The sequence below is a fragment of the Notechis scutatus genome, chromosome 14 (assembly GCF_049901735.1).
Source record: "Notechis scutatus isolate UNSWTSFEM ecotype Mainland chromosome 14, rNotScu1.2, whole genome shotgun sequence".
In the NCBI taxonomy this organism is placed as follows: Eukaryota; Metazoa; Chordata; class Lepidosauria; order Squamata; family Elapidae; genus Notechis; species Notechis scutatus.
Genome location: NC_142022.1, coordinates 9,578,934 through 9,597,503, shown reverse-complemented (window position 1 = coordinate 9,597,503; position 18,570 = coordinate 9,578,934). Strand labels below are relative to the sequence as shown.

Below are 18,570 nucleotides of genomic sequence, written 5' to 3'. Positions count from 1 at the left end.
ACAAGATGTCTACCACCCAAAAGAAGGACTTCACATCAAGTCTGCCACCGAAGGAGAACCCGTGTTCTCCCAAGCAGGTGCCACCAGCAAAGTCCCAGAAGGAGACACCAACACAGTCTGAAAAATCTTCAGCTCCTACATCAGAACAACCAATCTGGAAGCCCACCTGCCTGTCTTCTGTAGAGAAACAGAGTCCTTGACTTCTGGAGCACTGTCCTAACTAACCCACGAAGTTCTGGAGATGTATTTTTGAAGTGTCCGTGAATGGAGCTCGACAGTTTGCTCAACAGATGGAGGTTCTGCTTAGACATGACATCTCATGAACTTTTTTCTCTTGCTCTTTTCCTATTTCTGTGACAATAAACTGACACCTGTGTTAACGAGAATAGTAATTGACGGCGTATTTATTCTAACTCCTGACTTGCCTTGAGTCTCCCTTCTGACCTTCATAAGGAGAAAACGGAGGAAGGAAGACCTAGAGTAGCTTTATGAAACACAAAAGAGAGAAAATTGAGAATTGGTGGTAATTGTCTATAGAGATTCTCAGTCATCCAAGTCGTGACTGTCCCAAAGGTGGTTTTGGTTTTTTTTCAGGAGGCAACTGGACTTTCTGTGTTTTTCTTTAAAGACGTTTCGCTTCTCATCCAAGAAGCTTCTTCAGCTCTGACAGGATAGTGAAGAATGGAAGGATAAACTCTGGAACAATCCAATGAGCTGGAGGACTGAGAATCTCTACAGACGTTTAGCTATACAATTTGGGATGAACACTCTTGGAACAGAGTGTGGGAGAAGGAATGGATTTCCAGAGGACCAAATGGCAGACTACAGGAACCATTTCCCCTACTCAGGTGACCCTGAGGACACAGGTAAACCTCCCAGTGGCCTCAATGACCCTCTACAACAAGGGTCCCCAAACTTGGCCACTTTAAGATTTGTGGACTTCAACTCCCAGAATTCCTCAACCAGCTAAGTCTTCAAGTGGCCAAGTTTGGAGACCTCTGCTCTAAAAGGATGCAAATGAACAGCTGTCTGCAAGGAATTTATATCCTTCCATTCCCCACAAGTCCAGTTGCCTCCTGAAAAAGCACCTTTGGTGGTAATTGTGTATACTCTTGTTTTGTTTTTTTCTCTTGTCCAGCTAGGGATTTTGGTGTCACCTATTTGCACACCATGTTCCAATCTCCAACCACAGCACTCATGACCACTAATTAAAAAAACAAACCTATCAGGGATTTGAAAACAATTAAAATGAAATTGGATCAAATGTATTTTTCAGGTCATCAACAATAAGTGTGATCTTTAGTATCTCAGCAAGTTATGGTATCTAACCTGGGTGGAATCCAGATTACATTAGGAGACCAAAAGCAGATTCCATGTCTATAAACCAGAAACATCAACCAGATCCCTCTTTAAAAAACCTCCAGTGATGGAGCACCCACAATTTCTGAAATCAAGTTGTTCCACTGGTTAATTGTCCCCACTGTCAGGAAATTTATCCTTAATTCCAGGTTGCTTCTGCCCTTGATTAGTTTCCATCCATTGTTTCATGTCTTGCCTTCTGGTGCTTTGGATAATATTTGACCCCCCTCTTCTTTGTAGCAGCCTCTCAAATATTGGGACACTGCTATCATGTCACCCCTAGTCCTTGTTTTCACTCAATCTGCCATCATGAAAGCTTGGAAGTTCATGGCCAATCCGGACCATCACATTTGCCTTCAGAAATGGCGTAGGTAGGGGGTCTCCTTATTTGGGTGGGGGTGTGTGGACTAGATGACCTACAAGGTCCCTTCCAACTCTGTTAATCTGTAAAGATCTGTAAAGCTAGTTTGATCCACTATGGAATCCCAGTTTTGAAAAGGTGGGGATAATTCCCAAAAGAGAAGCAGAAGTTGAAAAAGTCCTTCCTCTTTGATATGGACACACTCATATTTTGCGCTAGGATTGGCCAAGGATCTCATTAGAAGTCCTTCTCCATGTGGTTATGGGGTTCTTCTGTCATTATCCATTCTCATTTTATTTTTATCCCGAGACAGGTTGGATCACGATTGCCTACTCAAGAGTCTAGGAGGACTTGACAGACGTGTCAACCAACCCATATGTTGCATTACCCTCTCATTTCCGGATATGTTACTTAGCATTCAATTGGTTTGACATGCTGGCATGTTGCCAGATCTCCAGATGAAGGTTTCATCACATTCTTGGGTGGGATCCCTGATACCTTCAAATAATAATCCTTCAAATCCTTTGTCTGTGAAGTAGGACTCCTTCCCTGAAGTAGATGTGAAGATTAAACTCAAACCTTCTTGCAGACAGTGCTTAGAGCTCTCAACTTGAGCTACAAACCACATGGATTTGTTATACCTCATTCAATGAGTTGGATCTTTTGACTGGCGTTATGGCCCACTCTCTTCATTACTCAATCGATGGAGGTTCTCAACAGCCTGGACCATCCAAGGATTATTTTGAGTGGCACCTTGTCAACCTTCAGGATTTTTCCAGTGATAGTTCTGCAATGCTGAACATCTTACCCACAGAAACATGTGGGCAGCTAATTGCATATGAAGTGATACAGTGAGGAATTTATTTTACATACACTCATCTCTGGTGGAATCCAGAATGCTCAACCACATTTCAACAGACCCATTCTGAAATTCCTTGACTTCCGTCCTTCTTGTATCACAGCGCACAACCATACAGATCATTGCCCCAGATGAGTGGAACAGCTCAGTGGCACCTTCACACATTAGGGTGGGCTGGGTTTTTTTTTTTTTAATGTGCTTTCAAAAACACAATGTGAAATCATCTTCAGCTAAGCCCAGGATGAAATCTAAGGACATCCTAATGAAGAAATTCACCAGACCTCCTGCCTTGATCTTAAGCTAACCTGCCTTACACATTTTGTGGTGAAGATGCTGCCAGTTAAGTTATTATGCCCCTGAGATTCCTATTTCCCAAAATTAACTTCTGTAGAGGAAAAAACAAAATCAGCGTGTGGAAGTATTTCGCAAAGTACTGCATCCAGTTTTGGTTCCCAAATTTATTTATTTTTTTTAAAGATTTTGGAAAGAGTGCAGAGAAGAGCAACAAAGATTAGAGGACGGGAGGTTAAAACATATGAAGAACGATTGCAGGAGCTGGGTATAGCTAGTTTAATGAAAAGAAGGACCAGGGATGATATGATAGCGGTCTTCCCATATTTGAGGGACTCCACGAAGGAGAGGGGGTCAAATTATTATCCAAAGCACCAGAATGAAGAACAAGAAGCAATGGATGGAAACTAATCCAAGAGAGATCCAACCTAGAACTAAAGGTGAGAAGAATTAACCGGTGGAAGAGCTCACCTTCAGAAGTTGTGGCTGCTCCATCATTGGAGGCTTTCACGAACAGATTGGGCAACCATTTGTCTGAAATGGGGTAGGTTCTCCTGATTGAAAAGCAGGTTGGACTAGAAGATTTCCAAGATCCCTTCCAACGCTGATGACGTTCTACGTTCTTCTATAAGTCCTTGAGAGCCAAGCATTAAGAGGTGTTCAACATCATGTCTAAAGATATACACTTTCCAATTTCTTGACACCAAACATGTGCAAATCCTTGTAAATTAGAATTTCCAGAGAGGTTAAAAGGATTTCCAGACAGCCAAAGAAGAAGAATTTGTAAAACATAGGAATTGGGCATATTTTCCACCTACAATTATGCTTTTCTTAGCAATGCTAGGAGAAAAAGGAATAGCAAATCCTTTGTAAATTATGCTGAAGTTCAGGGGGCTCCCTGGAGCTGTTTTCTAAGGAAAGTTATGTTGGCAGGATTAAATTGATTGTAATTCCGTTATCAGATTTTCTAAGCTGGTCGTAGGGGAGCCTAATGATTGAGATGTAACATTTCTAGATGCTTTCAGGAGAAACCAGGGGATTGAGGAAAGAGATGAAAAGGTGGAGAAGACATCTTCTAAACTTTTCCGTCCCATCAAACCTGAGGACTTCACAACTGCAATTCAAATCTGTTGTGGGATGGCCACTTATCCAGAATAGTATAGGATCTCCTGTTCAAGCAAGGGGTTGGAGTAGAAGACCTCCAATTCTATTAGTCTGTATTCAAATTAAATGTGACAATACTTGACTGAAAGATATCCACATGAGATCCCATCTACCTTCAGAAAGACCTACAATTGTACAGGTTGCTACCGTTCATTAGTGTGTTGTGGAAGTATACATTTATGTGTGTTTTGGGGTAGTGGGTCAGCTAACTGACAATCCTTTGTAGGCAACAAGGTCAAAGGATGCTACACCTTGTATTTAGCAACATCAGTGATCCCTTAGTCCCATCTACAAATTGTTGACAGACCTAATTCATATGGGACTAAACTATGACATATTGATCACAGTTTGCTGAATTACCCACAACTGGCTAGTTTTGGATCTTGTACAGTTCCACAAACTACAATAGTTGGGTTGGTTAACACACAGGTCCAAATCAGACAACTTTTGTGTCTCCAGGGGATCTAGCAAAAGTTCTCCAGCTGATATAGGATCCATATTAGCCTTGGGAAACCTTGTGGCACTTTCTCCTTCAAGAATAACATGGATTTTCACGGGTTTTAAGGGAATAGCTAAGTAGAAGCATGGGCCACGGTTTTTTCTTTCTTTTTTCCCCCCTAAGACCTAGAACACACAAACTTGCAAGTCCTAGAACACACACATTTAGAACTCCTAGAACACACAAACTTGAAAGACCGAGTGTCAAAAGTTGATGAGAAAATCTCTACTTCCTAAGCGGTTGCATCATTTCTGAGTTCACAAGGATGTCACGCACAAGTCATAGTAGTAGAATTATAAGATTTTTTTTTCAGATTTACCTGTAGATTAGGATCACAAGTAACGATGAATCACCTAAGATATGTAAATCAGTACATACTGTAGGGTCAGGTATTGGACGCCTCCACAGCCAATGGTTTTCTTAGAACGTACTTTGGCTTCTGAAATGGGACAGGGAGAGATAGTATAAAAGGAGGGCTTTGGCCAGAGGTTCTTCATTCGCTTGAGAGAGTAGACTCAACCAAGTCCAAAGTTCCTCTACCTGAAAAACCAACCGGTGAGTATGAGAAAGCTTTCTTTAATCATCTAACGTAAAGTCATGGTGGGCATCAAGTCCACTCTGGGAGATGTCCAGAATGGAAGAGAAGATTTTTTTTCTGGGCAAAGCGGTTGTTCTCTGGTCAAAAGATGGTCTTTCTCTGTTGACCCATTCATTCTTTGCATGACATTCTAGCTTGGTGAGAATAGCACAATAGCAAACAGCATAAACGTAATGTTCTGTCTTGAATTCGATGAGATGTTTGAGCAGATAGATTAGATTAATTCTTGGCTGGTTCTTCTGAAGGTTATTCAACCCTAACCCTAACCTTAAGAGATATTACTCTGATCGACGCCAACATGAATTTGCTTCCATTGAAGCTTTGTTTGATGTTGGGGTTGAGTGGTGTCTTCATGCACCATTAGTGGTTCCAACTCTAGATAAGGCTGTCTTTTTTTTTTAAGATAGACCAAGGGATTCTGGAGATCCTTAGATTAACTTGGGCACCCTCCAAAGTCTTGACTTCCTACTCCCATGATTCCCAACCAACAGATCACTTCTGCAAACCTTGAAATTTGATAGATTACCAGACGCCTAGGAATATCTTCTCCGAGTGATAGAGATTGTTGTTTCAAAGATGATATCCAAGGAAATAAAGAGATAGAATGAACGTCCCATCCAGATGGTGCAGTAAAGAAGCCTCCTTAATGTATATATAATAGCAGAGTTACCCATCCTTGGAAGCCACAACAGGATGCCGGTTGCTCCATCACCACTTCTCAAAGCTTACCAAAACCACAATAAACATGAGTCAACCACGAGAAACAGAGGGGATGATAGGAGGGCAGATAAATAGGTGAGAAAGAGGATAGAGAAGCCAAAAGTCTTCGTGTTGTTGAAACGCACCTCTTCAACTCGCGTTCTTCTCCGTGGCCTCAAAGTAACACTCGTCTCTCTCTCTCTCTCTCTCTCTTTGTCTTTCACCCTCTAGACTTTGTGGTCAACATGAGCCAACAACAACAACAACAACAACAAGGGAGCTGTTGTCACGGAGGTAGCAGTGGCCTCGGTGGAGGGTGCTGCCGACGAGGGAGTAGCGGTGGATGCTGCAGCCGTGGGACAACCGGAGGTGGAGGTTGTTGTGGCCGCCGAGGGAGTAGCGGTGGATGCTGCTCTCGTGGTACGGGTCCCGTCTACGTTCAACAGAGCCAGCAGACCACCAGATGTTGTTGCATCAACCGTTCGGGCCCCTGTTGCGGCCGGTGCTGCGGCCGGCGCTGTGGCGGTGGCTGCTGTGGTGGAGGATCTACCCAAATGAAGCAGAAGTAGATGCCTTCAAAGATCATAGCCAAACCAACCTCTGACCTTGAGCACCTTCTCCTTCTTTCCAGAAACTCAAAGGGTAGACCTGGAAAAGGTTCGACCTCTGAATTTCCCTGCTCTGTTATCCCCGCGAAGCTATTAAAATAACCCCTTGCTTGCAGAGAAGTGGATTTGGTGTCCTTTGTGAAGCTTGGGGTGTTGGGGGGAGAATGAGGTGAATCGGGGAGGTTCTCCAACCTTCTGAGACCCCCTTTTTTAAAAGATTTTTTTTAAAAGCAAAGGGGTCCTTTATTTTCTCAACTGGTACACTGCATCACATCACGGGATGGGTTTACACGGCGTGACGAAGAAGGACCTCAAGTTGTGGGAAGCGAGGGGTTAAATCATTACCTCTTCTGGTTGAAGAAGACTAGATCAATGAAAATAAAGTCATAGTAGACCAGAGAAGAGGGGAGGAGTGGGGAGGAGGACAATGGGTGAGGATCCAGGTGGAGAAACCAAGTTTTTGAAGATGGGCAGACATTTAATTCACCTCACCTTCCAGTCCCATAGAAAAGGGATTATGGGAATTGTAGTACAAGCCCCCTACTTTAGAACCATTAAAGGTCTAAATTTAATGGTTTGCCTCCAGAAGTTGTGACTGCTCCAACAATGTAGGTTTTTAAGAAGAGCTTGAACAACTATTTGTCTGAAATGGGAGGGGGGTTGGACTAGAAGACCAACCCCTGACTGAGCAGGGGGTTGGACTAGGAGACCTCTGAGGTCCCTCCCAACTCTGGTATTCTGTTAAATTTTTCACTTACCTTTCCCATCTCTTATTCCAGGAGTTGTTTCCATAACTTCCTTCACTGGGTCAAAAAAAAATGGCTCAGTTGACCTGCTCTTCCGTAGGCATGAACTAACCCAATCTTGAGAATAGCTAATCCCGATTTAAAGAACAGAATTAAACAGCAACAGTTTAACAAAAATTGTTAGAAGCACAGCATCACTTCCCACGAAGTGTGTAGGGGAGACTTTCTCCCAACTCTTGAGGACAACCACTAAGTCCCACCTATCACAGCTGGATACAGCTGTAAAACAGCCAACCAGATCAGGTCCATGACTCACAAAGCTACAGCCACACATTCCAACCCCTGTGGAAAATCAAGGTAGGCAGTTGCTAAATAGCTCAGTCACGTGACCAACCTGATTTCATGACCTTTTTTGTGGTGGTCCTTAAGTGAACACCTGGTCATTAAGGGGTTTGCTAGGGGTGCAGTTTTGCGGAAGTAAGCTCCCGTTTTTGGCCAAACCATTGTAAAATGTGGTCACGTGACCACAAATTTGGCCATGCTGTTGAGTGTCCAAGCTTTGGTCGTGTGACTATGGAGGGAGGCCGACTGTCAGAACTTCAAATCCAGGTCCTAAATACCCCTCCAGGTAAGTCTGTTGTAACCTCGAACAGTCGTTAAGCAACCAAACATAAGTCAACGACTACCTATATTGATATGGTCTCTTCTTCTTGGTCAACCCATGAAGCATTGACTTATCAAGACCACTGTTGGGGTGAAGAGTGGTTTTTCCCAGCTGCTCTATCCCACCAACTCTTTTCCTTGGAGGACCAAATAGACAGAAAGTCCTGATCGATTTGGTTTAGACTTTCCTACAACCCGTCTGACTGAGTGAAATTAACTTTATACAATTAGTTCTGTTCTCGGTTCAATAAAACCTCCCAGGAGGTCATCTGTCCCCCCCATTTTTTTGGTATCCTCACAACCCCATTGTGAGGTTTTTGACCCACTTAAGTCCGTGATGGAAACAGGACTAGCCAGTGTGTTCATTCATTGGCTTGTCTCCTAAACATGCAATTAACTGCATTGGATGGAGTCGACAAACTGAACTCAACCTTCCATGTGTCACAATCGTAATAACAGGATAATACATTTATCAAGATCTCGTATCTGAGTACTGGAGTTGTAGTTCCTGTTGTTATATTTATTATTCTTGGACTCGTTGTATTAAGAAAGTCTCTGCTTCGTTGTCTCAGCCAAGCAATCCCCTCTGGCTTCTTGGCTTGAAGACATCCTTTAATGTTGGTCTGTAAAACTAGTCAAGATTCCATTAGATCGATTCATTATTTTAGCTAAGGCTGCATTGCTTTTTATGTTGTGACAATGCCGTGCAATTTTGCACAAAAGTTCATTCTTTTTTTGTTCCAGGTTAATTTATGCAACAGGTTCCTGACTCTGAGATCTTGACTGGGTTTAGGATCTATGCTGCAAAGCCAAAGAGAGTCAGATATTTCTGAAAAATTATCTACTTAGATACTACTCAGTGTTGACTTCCTCCTTACTAAATCCTTTTGGATCAAGTAGCTAAATAAATATTATATATTTCCCTTTTCTTTCTTTTCCACTCCCCTGACCTCACCCTTAATTATTCACTTAGATGAACTACAGTGTTTTAATTACTGTAATTTTTTTTTGAAATTGTGCAATCATTGCCGTGTCGCTTTGCTTTTTGTTTCACGGATTATCATTTTTTAAAAACAAAGCTGAAGTTTGTTCAGAGTTCATTCTTTCTTTAAACAATGTTTAGATATTTGAATAGAGACCGCCCCCCCAAAAAAAGAATAGAGATAGAGACAGAGGCAGCGATAGAGATATATCGGTAGATATAGATATAGATCGCTTATATACAGAGGTGGTATTCAGCAGCTTCTGACCAGGGATGGTATTCAAATTTTTTAACAATGGAATCTGTGGGTGTGGCTAGGTGGGCATGGCCATGTGACTGGGTGGGTGTGGCTTTTTGCAGCAACCCCCCTTCCCCAATTTGGTTTGCTTCCTGGGCCTTAGCCAAGCCTCCTTGGGGGGCATTTTTGCTCCGAGGAAGCTTCCCTAGAGCCCAGGAAGGCAGAAAATTGAGCATGGGGGGGAGACAGCACCACTCACCCCATCCACCCTCACCCCGCACACTCCCTTTTGTCTCATGGGCCATAGGGAAGCCTCCTGGGCCAGCAAGAGCGATCCAGGCACAGCTGATCATCGGAACAGCTGATCGTCGGGAGGGGAAAAAAGAAATATCTTAAGGAGTGACTGGGCAGAGGATAACGCAGTCAGCGATGTCAGGCATGCGTACGATGTCACATATGCGCGATAAGGACTAACTGGGCAGGGAGGAGGTGGGGGAGGAGAGAGGCGGGGCCAGCCAGGGGCACAATTTGCCAGTTCTCCAAACTGTGCAGAATCATAACAACCAGGTCTATAGAACCGGTGTGAACCGGTAGAATCCCACCCCTGGTTCTGACCAGTTCCGGAGAACCGGTAGCAGAAATTTTGAATCGTTAGGAATACCACCTCCCCTATCTCTTCTCTGCCTCCCGAGTCCCAGCTGATCGTCTGGGTCTTCTTTTGTTGCCCTGGCACAGGAGAATGGAGCTGGAAAGCAGGTAAAATGTAGAGTTTAAAAGGAAAAGGAGCAAAGGTGTAAGGATCTTTTTTTTCCCCCTATCCTGGGATTCTCTGGAGTAGACTGTCTCTGTCTATGGAGGTTCTGCTTTGAGGCTCAAATGACTCTTTTTTGGGCAAATCCTACCAATCTGCAAAGCAGCAGCGCTCCCTGGTGGCATCTAAACCTCTTTCAAGACCACAAATTTAGGGAAGAAGTTTACAAGCAGTTCGCAATTTAAGACAAGCCTGCCTATTACAGTCACAACAGCTGTAAAGCGAGTCACCCATGTGACTAGACTGATTTTATGACCTTTTTTTTGCGATGGTCATTAAGTAAACGTGGCAGTTGTAAAAAAAATCCATTGTGGTCATTTGCAATTGTAAAATGCTATTTTTCAAAGCCGCCACAAGGGGGCAACAAGCCCCCTTTAAAACATTTGCAGAGAATTTTTAACAATGGAATTCAGGATCTTTTAAATTTTTCTGCCTGCCTTTAATTTACCTTCATTTATCCTTTGCCCGCTTCGCCCGTTTCACTCCCAAGAAAAATTCCAAACTTACTTGCAGCAAATGAGACTCGTGGTGTCCTTTTTTTTTTTTTTTTTTTCATTTCTTAATTTATATTTCTATTGCAAAATTTCCTTAGGTGAATGGATAAACCACTGCTAAACAAATGGGATTTATAAAGGGGTGGGTGGGAGAATATTTCCCCCCCAAAAAAGGTGATTTATAAAAGGGGAAAAAAAGAATATTAAAACTGATTTTGATGGCAACCGAGCCGTCAAAATTTGGCAGTACACCAAGGTGGGGGGGGGGAGAAAAATTAAAACGCAAAAGTTAAGCACTTTTATTTTTTAAGCAATCCATTTCATTCCTTGCTTCTTGTTTTGTCAATAAAGACTCGGGCTTGTCTTTAAATAATGCTGCCAGGTGCAATTCAATGTCATCCTAAATCTAAAATTAAAATAATCATCCGGTTTTAATACCAACAGAACGCTCAATTAACTTTGGAGATCTATCATTCAATGCAACTCCGTCAAACGATGAGGAATTAAATTTGCAACGGCAGAGGATTTTATTTCGGCGGTATGGCCTTAGGACGCCAGGGAGATTGTATTGAAATCCAGGAAATAAACAGACTCGGGTGGAAAAACAAAATTTTCAGCATGATGTCAACTCGCCGCTGGGGACCTGCGTCGAGTTTGGTAGCAAGGCAAGCCTTGCGTTTTGCAAACGGGTGCTTCCTTAATTGCCACATTAACCTGCCCAATTAAATCCGGATTGGGAAAATTGCAAAGTAAGGAGACGCTCTCGGGATGAGGTTCAGCCCCAAATTAACACTTCAGACATACCCCAGTGAAGGGGCGGCCCAGCCCAGGGAGTCATCCTGAAGACCAGTTCCTCAGGTGATTAAAAATCGAGCTGAGGTGTTGGGAAATAAATTAGCCACAGTTTAAACACACAAAAAAAGAGGAATAGTCACGAAAAGTGAATTAGCAGGTAGTTCTCCACTTAAGGCTGCTCATTTAGTGACCCTTCGAAGGTGCAAGGGAAAAAAGAGATTCGGGACTGGTCCTCGCACTTATGACTGTCACTGCCAGTGATCTCAATTTGGGTGTTTGGCAACTGGCATGTATTTTATCTTCTTTATCATTTAACAATCCCATCATCCCTTGAGTCGGGGCAACTGAATGGAGATGAGTGTTTACTGGCTGGATGCCTTTCCTGTTGCCAGTGCGGAGGTTTTTTTTTCAGTAGATATATTCCAATCGTGCCCAAAGGGAGAAATATCTGCGTCTACCTAGAATCAAATCTCTAGGCCACCGCACCACTCAACTGGCATCGATTTATGACGGTCGCCATCTCACTGGATCACATGATCTGCCACCATCTGTCAAGCAAAGTCAACGGGGGAAGATAGATTCGTTTAACAACCACAGCAAAATGGTCCTAACATTGGCCATGGATCACTTAGGGACAGAAGCTCCAGTCCCAATTCTGGTTGTAAAGTGAGGACTGTCTTGAGTCCCGATTTCATGACACAGTGGCTAAAGTTCTTCACCTTTACATACATTCCTTTATAGCTTTGCCCAATGTCTAAATTAGTCTCAGTTTGTTTGGTTGTTGGTTTGTTTGATTGCTGGTTTGTTTGATTGCCGGTTTGTTTGATTGCCAGTTTGTTTGATTGCTGGTTAGTTTGATTATTGGTTTGTTTGATTGTTAGTTTGTTTGATTGCTGATTAGTTTGATTGTTGGTTTGTTTGATTGTTGGTTTATTTGATTGCTGGTTAGTTTGTTGTTGGTTTATTTGATTGTTGGTTTATTTGATTGCTGGTTGGTTTGTTTTATTGTTGGTTTATTTGATTGCTGGTTTGTTTGATTGTTGGTTTGTTTGATTGCTGGTTTGTTTGATTATTGGTTTGTGCCAATGAAAACTCAGATTTCTCCCAGATAACTCTCTAGATTCTGGTTAAATACTCCAGGGAGAAGCACGTTATAGGTAATGTCAGAGAAATATGGCTGTGAGTTACACTGAACGAAAATGACACCCGCCTAAGATAGGAGACATGGCAAGGACTAGATACTTGTTTTTTTTTTTTAAGGCCATGCCCTGGCTTTGCCAACGCTTACATGGTTGGCATGCCGATGTTGACATCCCTGTACAAGGCAGTGTTGGGAATGTGTGTGTTATCTCAGATCACAAGGATTTGCTCCCAATTAGCCTCGACAAGCTCGTCATACTGGAAAAGAATGTCCCCAGTGCCTTTTGTGGCAGTTGTGGTTTCACAGATACTACCATCACAGGGAGTGTGTTGTTCAGGAAATGAACACAGAACATCCTGGGTTGCAACTTGGCATCTGACACCATTTTTTTTTTAAAGTTCCTTTCCTTCCTGGATAGACCCAACACACACATGTCCACAAACCCAGGTTTGGGAAGAAGTAATCATCCGACTTGTGATTTGAGATGACAATATCCATCCAGAGAGGACAGTGACATGTCTAACTACCGTGTTTCTCATATAATAAGGCCGGGTCTTTTTTTTTTTTTTTGAGCCCCGAAAAAATGGCTAGGACGTCTTTTCAGGGGTGACTTAATTCCCCCCCCCCCTTGCCTCTTCAGGAGGGCGGGCGGCGACAGCTTGGATGTTGATCTCAGCGTTGGTGGGGCACTTTGTATCGGGGTCAACGCAGGCAGCACCATATCCGGGTATACAACAAAAGTACTTCCTAACGGCAAGCCCTCCCACCATTCCCCCCCCCATTTCGCATGTTTTAATATAGGCCTTAATTTGGGGGGAGGGGCTTAATTTCATTTCATGCCTATAAAACATGCTGGGACTTTCTATTGTGGGAAGCTGTATTGTTGGAGAAAGAGAGTTCAGAAAAACTTTTGGGGCATCCAGTCTGAGGGTCACAGGGCAAATGACCATTTTGGTCAAATTTCTACTCAATTTGTAGTCAATTTCTGGTCAATTTGTAGTCAGTTTCTACTCAATTTCTGGTCAATTTCTACTCAATTTGTAGTCAGTTTCTACTCAATTTCTGGTCAATTTCTACTCAATTTCTGGTCAATTTCTCAAGCTAGTGAGCTCCAAGGAAGGAATACATTGGTGAAAACAGAATTACGTTTCACTTGCAGTCGTATCTTGGAGACCAAGTGGATAAACTAGGATCCCATTTTATGCCCCCATTTAGATTTCCATCATGGTTTCCTCCAAATCCCCCCCGCATCCTTTCTGATTCTCAATGGGCCTTTGGAAAGTCTGAGACCCCATACTTAATTTCTCTTCAGCACTTGCTCATCCAAGGTAGGCTCCTTTGGGCACCCAGTCTAAAGGTCACAGGGCAAATGACCATTTCCGGACCTACATACAATTGATACTTAGCAAGAAGCAATCCAGAAATTCAAAGGCAGGTTTCATATAGGTCATGCATGCTTTAATTATAGTTCTCGGCCAGCGAAAGGGAACAGATAGAGCAAGAACATGAAGGAATACAATTTAGCAAAACGCTGGGTGCAACACCGCGGATGCCTCCCGGAATGTACGTTGGGAAACCATTTCAGCCAGAAGTTCTCCAGAACTACCATCCAGATTTACCATCTTGAGTTCTTGGAGATGTCAGGACATTCAAGCTTTCATCATCAACCAGGTTGGCCATCAGTCCCAAACAGCGACCCAAAACATTTGTGGGTTTTGGCCGCACGTGGGCAGGATCAGATGGCCCGAGGAACGGACAGAGTCACGGGTTTCCAAGCGGACGCATCCAGCGTTGAGTTAACCAAGATGGTTAGAAAGAAGTCCATCCCAGCATAAAGATCCACAAAGCCTGCTTCTTCCTTCTGTCTCCAACCCTCCAGCTGAAGGCATCTCAGCATCGTTTCGGACGTTGAGAGGGACGGCAGCTTTGCTGGTCTTGGGGACAGGGTTCCGGGGGGCACTCTTGCTGGGGGCAAGGTTTGGGGAGGCATTCTTGAGGAGAGCAAGGTTTGGGGAGACATTCTTGAGGAGAGCAAGGTCTGGGAGGCATTCTTGAGGAGAGCAAGGTTTAGGAGAGCAGGGTCTGGGAATGCACACTTTGGGGGGGCAAGGGTCAGGAAGACAATCTTGAGGGGGGCAAGGTTTGGGTGTACACACTTGTGGTGGACAGACTGGTGTAGGGCAGGTCTTCTGACACTGAGGAGGAGGCTGGCAAGGCTGCTTACACTGTTGCTGTTGGTAAGACATCTTTGATGGATTGGATAAACTGGAGAAGGAGATTTTAAAAAGAAAGAAAACCAAACTCAGCTTTCCATTATTCCCAAATTCTTACCCTCAATTCCCAACAGTCCTTAGAGACCCCAAGCCCCAGTCCACCCCTTCCTTCAATTCAACAATCAGGGTTAGATGTACCCCATAGAAATAATCTCTCTTGCCCTCAAGAAGTGAGGGGAGCCGAATGTCAACTCATAAAACATCCCTATGTCTGTTTTCGAGTTGCCATAAACAAGGGCGGGGGGAAGAAATCTGAAGGAGCCGTACAGCAGTTTAAAACCAGAAGTACATTCCACCCTTATCTTACAAAGATTGTAGCTAGGCTACCGGATCTTCTGCCCAGGAAAATCCTTAACCGGAGAACGTGATTGATGACACTCAGCCCATGTGCTTCATTGGAAAATCTGATTTATGACACACCCAGGGGGGGGAGGAAAACAGGATCACAGGTGACTGTTAATTACCTATGCCAGCTTTGGCTTCCTACAGGTCAATGCCAACATGTTGCTCCTAATAAATCTTTGGAATTTTTTTTTTAAGCTTGGCTCAAGGCTCATGATTTAATTAGTGCAATCGCCCGGAACCCTGACCACTCTCAAGCTATCAAGAAACTCTAACCTCCATATTATTTTGGGCAGAAGTTAAAATTGACCTGTAAAATCAACCTTTAAAAATTTGATAAATTCCCCTTGGGGCTTTTGAGAGCGAAACATTTGCCAAATGTTTAAAATTTAAATTTAAATACTTCACATTCATTTCATCTCAATGTTTCTCACAGTTGGCCTATCAATTTTTAAAAAAAAACAATATTTGTATATCTGTATGTACATATTCACAAACCCTTATTGGCCATAATATATAATATATGCAGACATAAATATCTACATTTTATATATATATATATATATATATATATATATATATATATATATATATATATATATATATATATATATATATATATATAACACAATACAGAAGTCTGATGATGGCAGATGAGATTCTGCCGAAACGTTGCTACAACTTTAAAAGCACAACTATAATGATGTGGGAAAATACCCGAACAAAGCTGAATACCATAAATATATATATATATGTAAATGTAATAGGGAAACAGAAATCAAAACTTCCTTAATTATAAAGGTGTCTGGGGATGGAGGACAATTTCCCTTAGCAGCTTTAATATTCACCTGGTTATTATTAACAGGTGAGGCAAAATGCATGTCAATTTTTAATAAATAATGCAGAATGCATGCAGTCTTCAAGCACCAGTTGCATTCAGATGAGCCACAGGGATTATTAATTCCTGGGCTGAAAATTGTCTAGTTGACAATCCGTCCATTTCCATTTCAGCTAAACGCTGTCCCAACCCAGCCTGAATTTCTACCTGCTTTCCACTTTGTGTATTTCTACCTTAACTGGATAACAGGAGAGTCAGAAGGGACCTTGGAGGTCTTCTAGTCCAACCCCCCCTGCTCAAGCAGGAGACCCTATAACACTCTAGACAAATGGCTGTCCAGTCTCTTCTTGAAAGCCTCCAGTGATGGAGCCCCCACAACTTCAGGTGGCAAGCAGTTCCACTGGTTAATTGTTCTAACTATCAGGAAATGTCTCCGTATTCCTAAGTTGGATCTCTCCTTGGTTATGTTCCCTCCGTTGCTTCTCGTCCTGCCTTCAGGTGCTTTGGAGAAGAGGTGGACCCCCAAATCTTCTTTGGGGCAGCCCCTCAAATATTGGAAGATGCTATCATGTCACCCCCTAGAACTTATTTCCATTAAACTAGACATCCCCAATTCCCGCAAACCGTATGTTTTAGCTTCCATCTTCGTTGCTCTTCTCTGCACTCTTTCCAGAGTCTTGACATCTTTTTTTGTATCGTGGCGACCAAAACTGGATGTGATATTCCAAGTCTGGTCTTTCCAAGGCCTTCTAAATTGGTATTAACACTTCGTGTCATCTTGATTCTATCCCTCTGTTGATGCCTTCTCTCTCTCTCTCTCTCTCTCTCTCTGTGTGTGTGTGTGTGTGTGTGTGTGTAGGGGTGTGTGTGTGTCTTTCTCTGTCTGTCTCTCTCTGTGTCTCTGTGCCTCTCTTTCTCTCTCTGTCTCTGTCTCTCTCTCTCTCTCTGTCTCTGTGTGTATGTGTGTGTCTCTCTGTCTCTCTGTCTGTCTGTCTGTCTCTCTCTCTCTCTCTCTCTCTCTCCTTTTCCTTTCCCCCCTTTAACAAGCCGATAACCTGCCCTCCAAAATCTCCTTTCTCCTTTTCCAATGGAGGGGGAAAAAACGCCATGAAATCCACCCGTCCGCAGCCTCCACTTACCCACTCGAGAGAGGACCAAGCTGGCTGGAAGGAGGAAACCCAAGAGTCGAATGCAAACCTCAAGTTTTGCACGGCTATTTATACTCTAAAACTCTTCCTCGCCAAGGGAGAGTCACTCACTGAGAAGGTGGGAGAGGAAAACAAAATTGGTCTGAGTAATAGATTACTTTTCTTTAAAAAAAAATTCGCCCGGTTTTTTTTTTCTGTTTTTTGTTGCAATCCCAACCTATTTATGGCATCATCCAGGAAAAGTCACACGATTCAAGCCCTATTATCGCTGAGTGGCGAAAGAGTTCAGACTTTAGGGCCTGGTTTGCCTGTTACTTAATTCTCCACCTGACCTGACAATGGAAGTTGCAATCAATCACAGGCTGAGCTCCTTGGGATTCTGAGTTGGCCAGCTTACTCATGAGGAAGCAGGTAAATCATCTCCTTGGTCCTTTGCCAGGCAAAATCCACCCCACAATTTCCCCGAGTTGCACCGAGGGGTGGGTCGTTTCCTGGAGTTCCTCGAAGAAGAGCAGATAACAGATCATCAGAGTTGGAAGGGACCTTGTAGGTCATCTAGTCCAGGGGTCTCCAACCTTGGCAATGTTACAACTTGTGGACTTCAACTCCCAGGATTCTCCAGCCAGATTTGCTGGCTGAGGAATTCTGGGAGTTGAAGTCCACAAATCTTAAAGTGGCCATGGTTGGAGACCCCTGATCTAGTCCAACCCCCTGCCAAGCAGGAGACCCTACACCATTTCTGACAAATGGCAGTCCAATCTCTTCTTGAAGGTCTCAAGTGATGGCGCTCCCACAACTTCTGTTCCATTGGTTGATGGTTCTCACTGTCAGAAAATTTATCTTTATTTCCAGTTGAATCTCTCCTTGGTCAGCTTCCATCCATTATTCCTTGTCTGGCCTTCAGGTGCTTTGGAAAATAGCTTGACCCCTTCCTCCTCTCTGGGGTAGCCCCTCAAATATTGGAAGATGCTCTCCTGTCTCCCCTGGTCCTTCTCTTCCCTAGACTAGCCAGGCCCAGTTCCAGCAACCATCCGTCGTATGTTTGAGCCTCCAGTCCCCTCATCATCCTGGTTGCTCTTCTCTGCACTTTTTCTAGAGTCTCAATATCCTTTTTTATAGTGTGGTGACCAAAACTGGATGCAGGACTCTAGGTGTGGCCTTACTAAGGCTTTATAGAATGGTATTAGCACCTCACTTGATCTCAGTTGTATCCCTCTGTTAATGCAACTTAGGATTGCATTGGCTTTTTTGGCTGCCGCTGCACACGGCTGGCTCCTATTTAGCTGGTTGTCCACTACGACGCCAAGATCCCTCTCCCAGTTCCTGCTATTGAGCCTGGTTTCACCCAGTCTATATGTGTCCTTTTGGGTTTTTCCTGCCTAAGTGTAGGACTTTACTTTTCTCTACATTGAATTTCATTTGGTTAGATTTGGCCCAGTGTTCCAGTCTGTCAAGATCCATCTGGATCTTGAGCCTATCTTCTTGGGTGTTGGCTATTCCTCCCAGCTTAGTATCATCTGCAAATTTGGTAAGTTCCCCTTCTATTTCCTCACCTGTCGTTAATGAAGATATTGAAGAGTCCTGGGCCTAAGACAGAACCTTGTGGCACCCCACTGCTTACTTCCCTCCATGTAGACTTAGACCTGTTAAGGACTACTCGT

General features: G+C 43.4%; 2 long non-coding RNA genes across 2 annotated transcripts; one reads left to right on the top strand and one right to left on the bottom strand.

Annotated features, from left to right (window-relative positions):
* The first annotated feature begins 5,014 nt into the window (after positions 1-5,014).
* Positions 5,015-6,558, top strand: LOC148129542 (uncharacterized). Its single transcript, XR_015745367.1, has 2 exons — positions 5,015-5,088; positions 6,062-6,558. It is a non-coding gene; the product is annotated as an uncharacterized LOC148129542 (long non-coding RNA).
* A 7,186-nt stretch (positions 6,559-13,744) lies between these two features.
* LOC148129541 (uncharacterized) lies at positions 13,745-17,158 on the bottom strand. Its single transcript, XR_015745316.1, has 2 exons — positions 16,901-17,158; positions 13,745-14,573 (listed from the first exon to the last, which is right to left on the bottom strand). It is a non-coding gene; the product is annotated as an uncharacterized LOC148129541 (long non-coding RNA).
* Between the last annotated feature and the right edge of the window lie 1,412 nt (positions 17,159-18,570).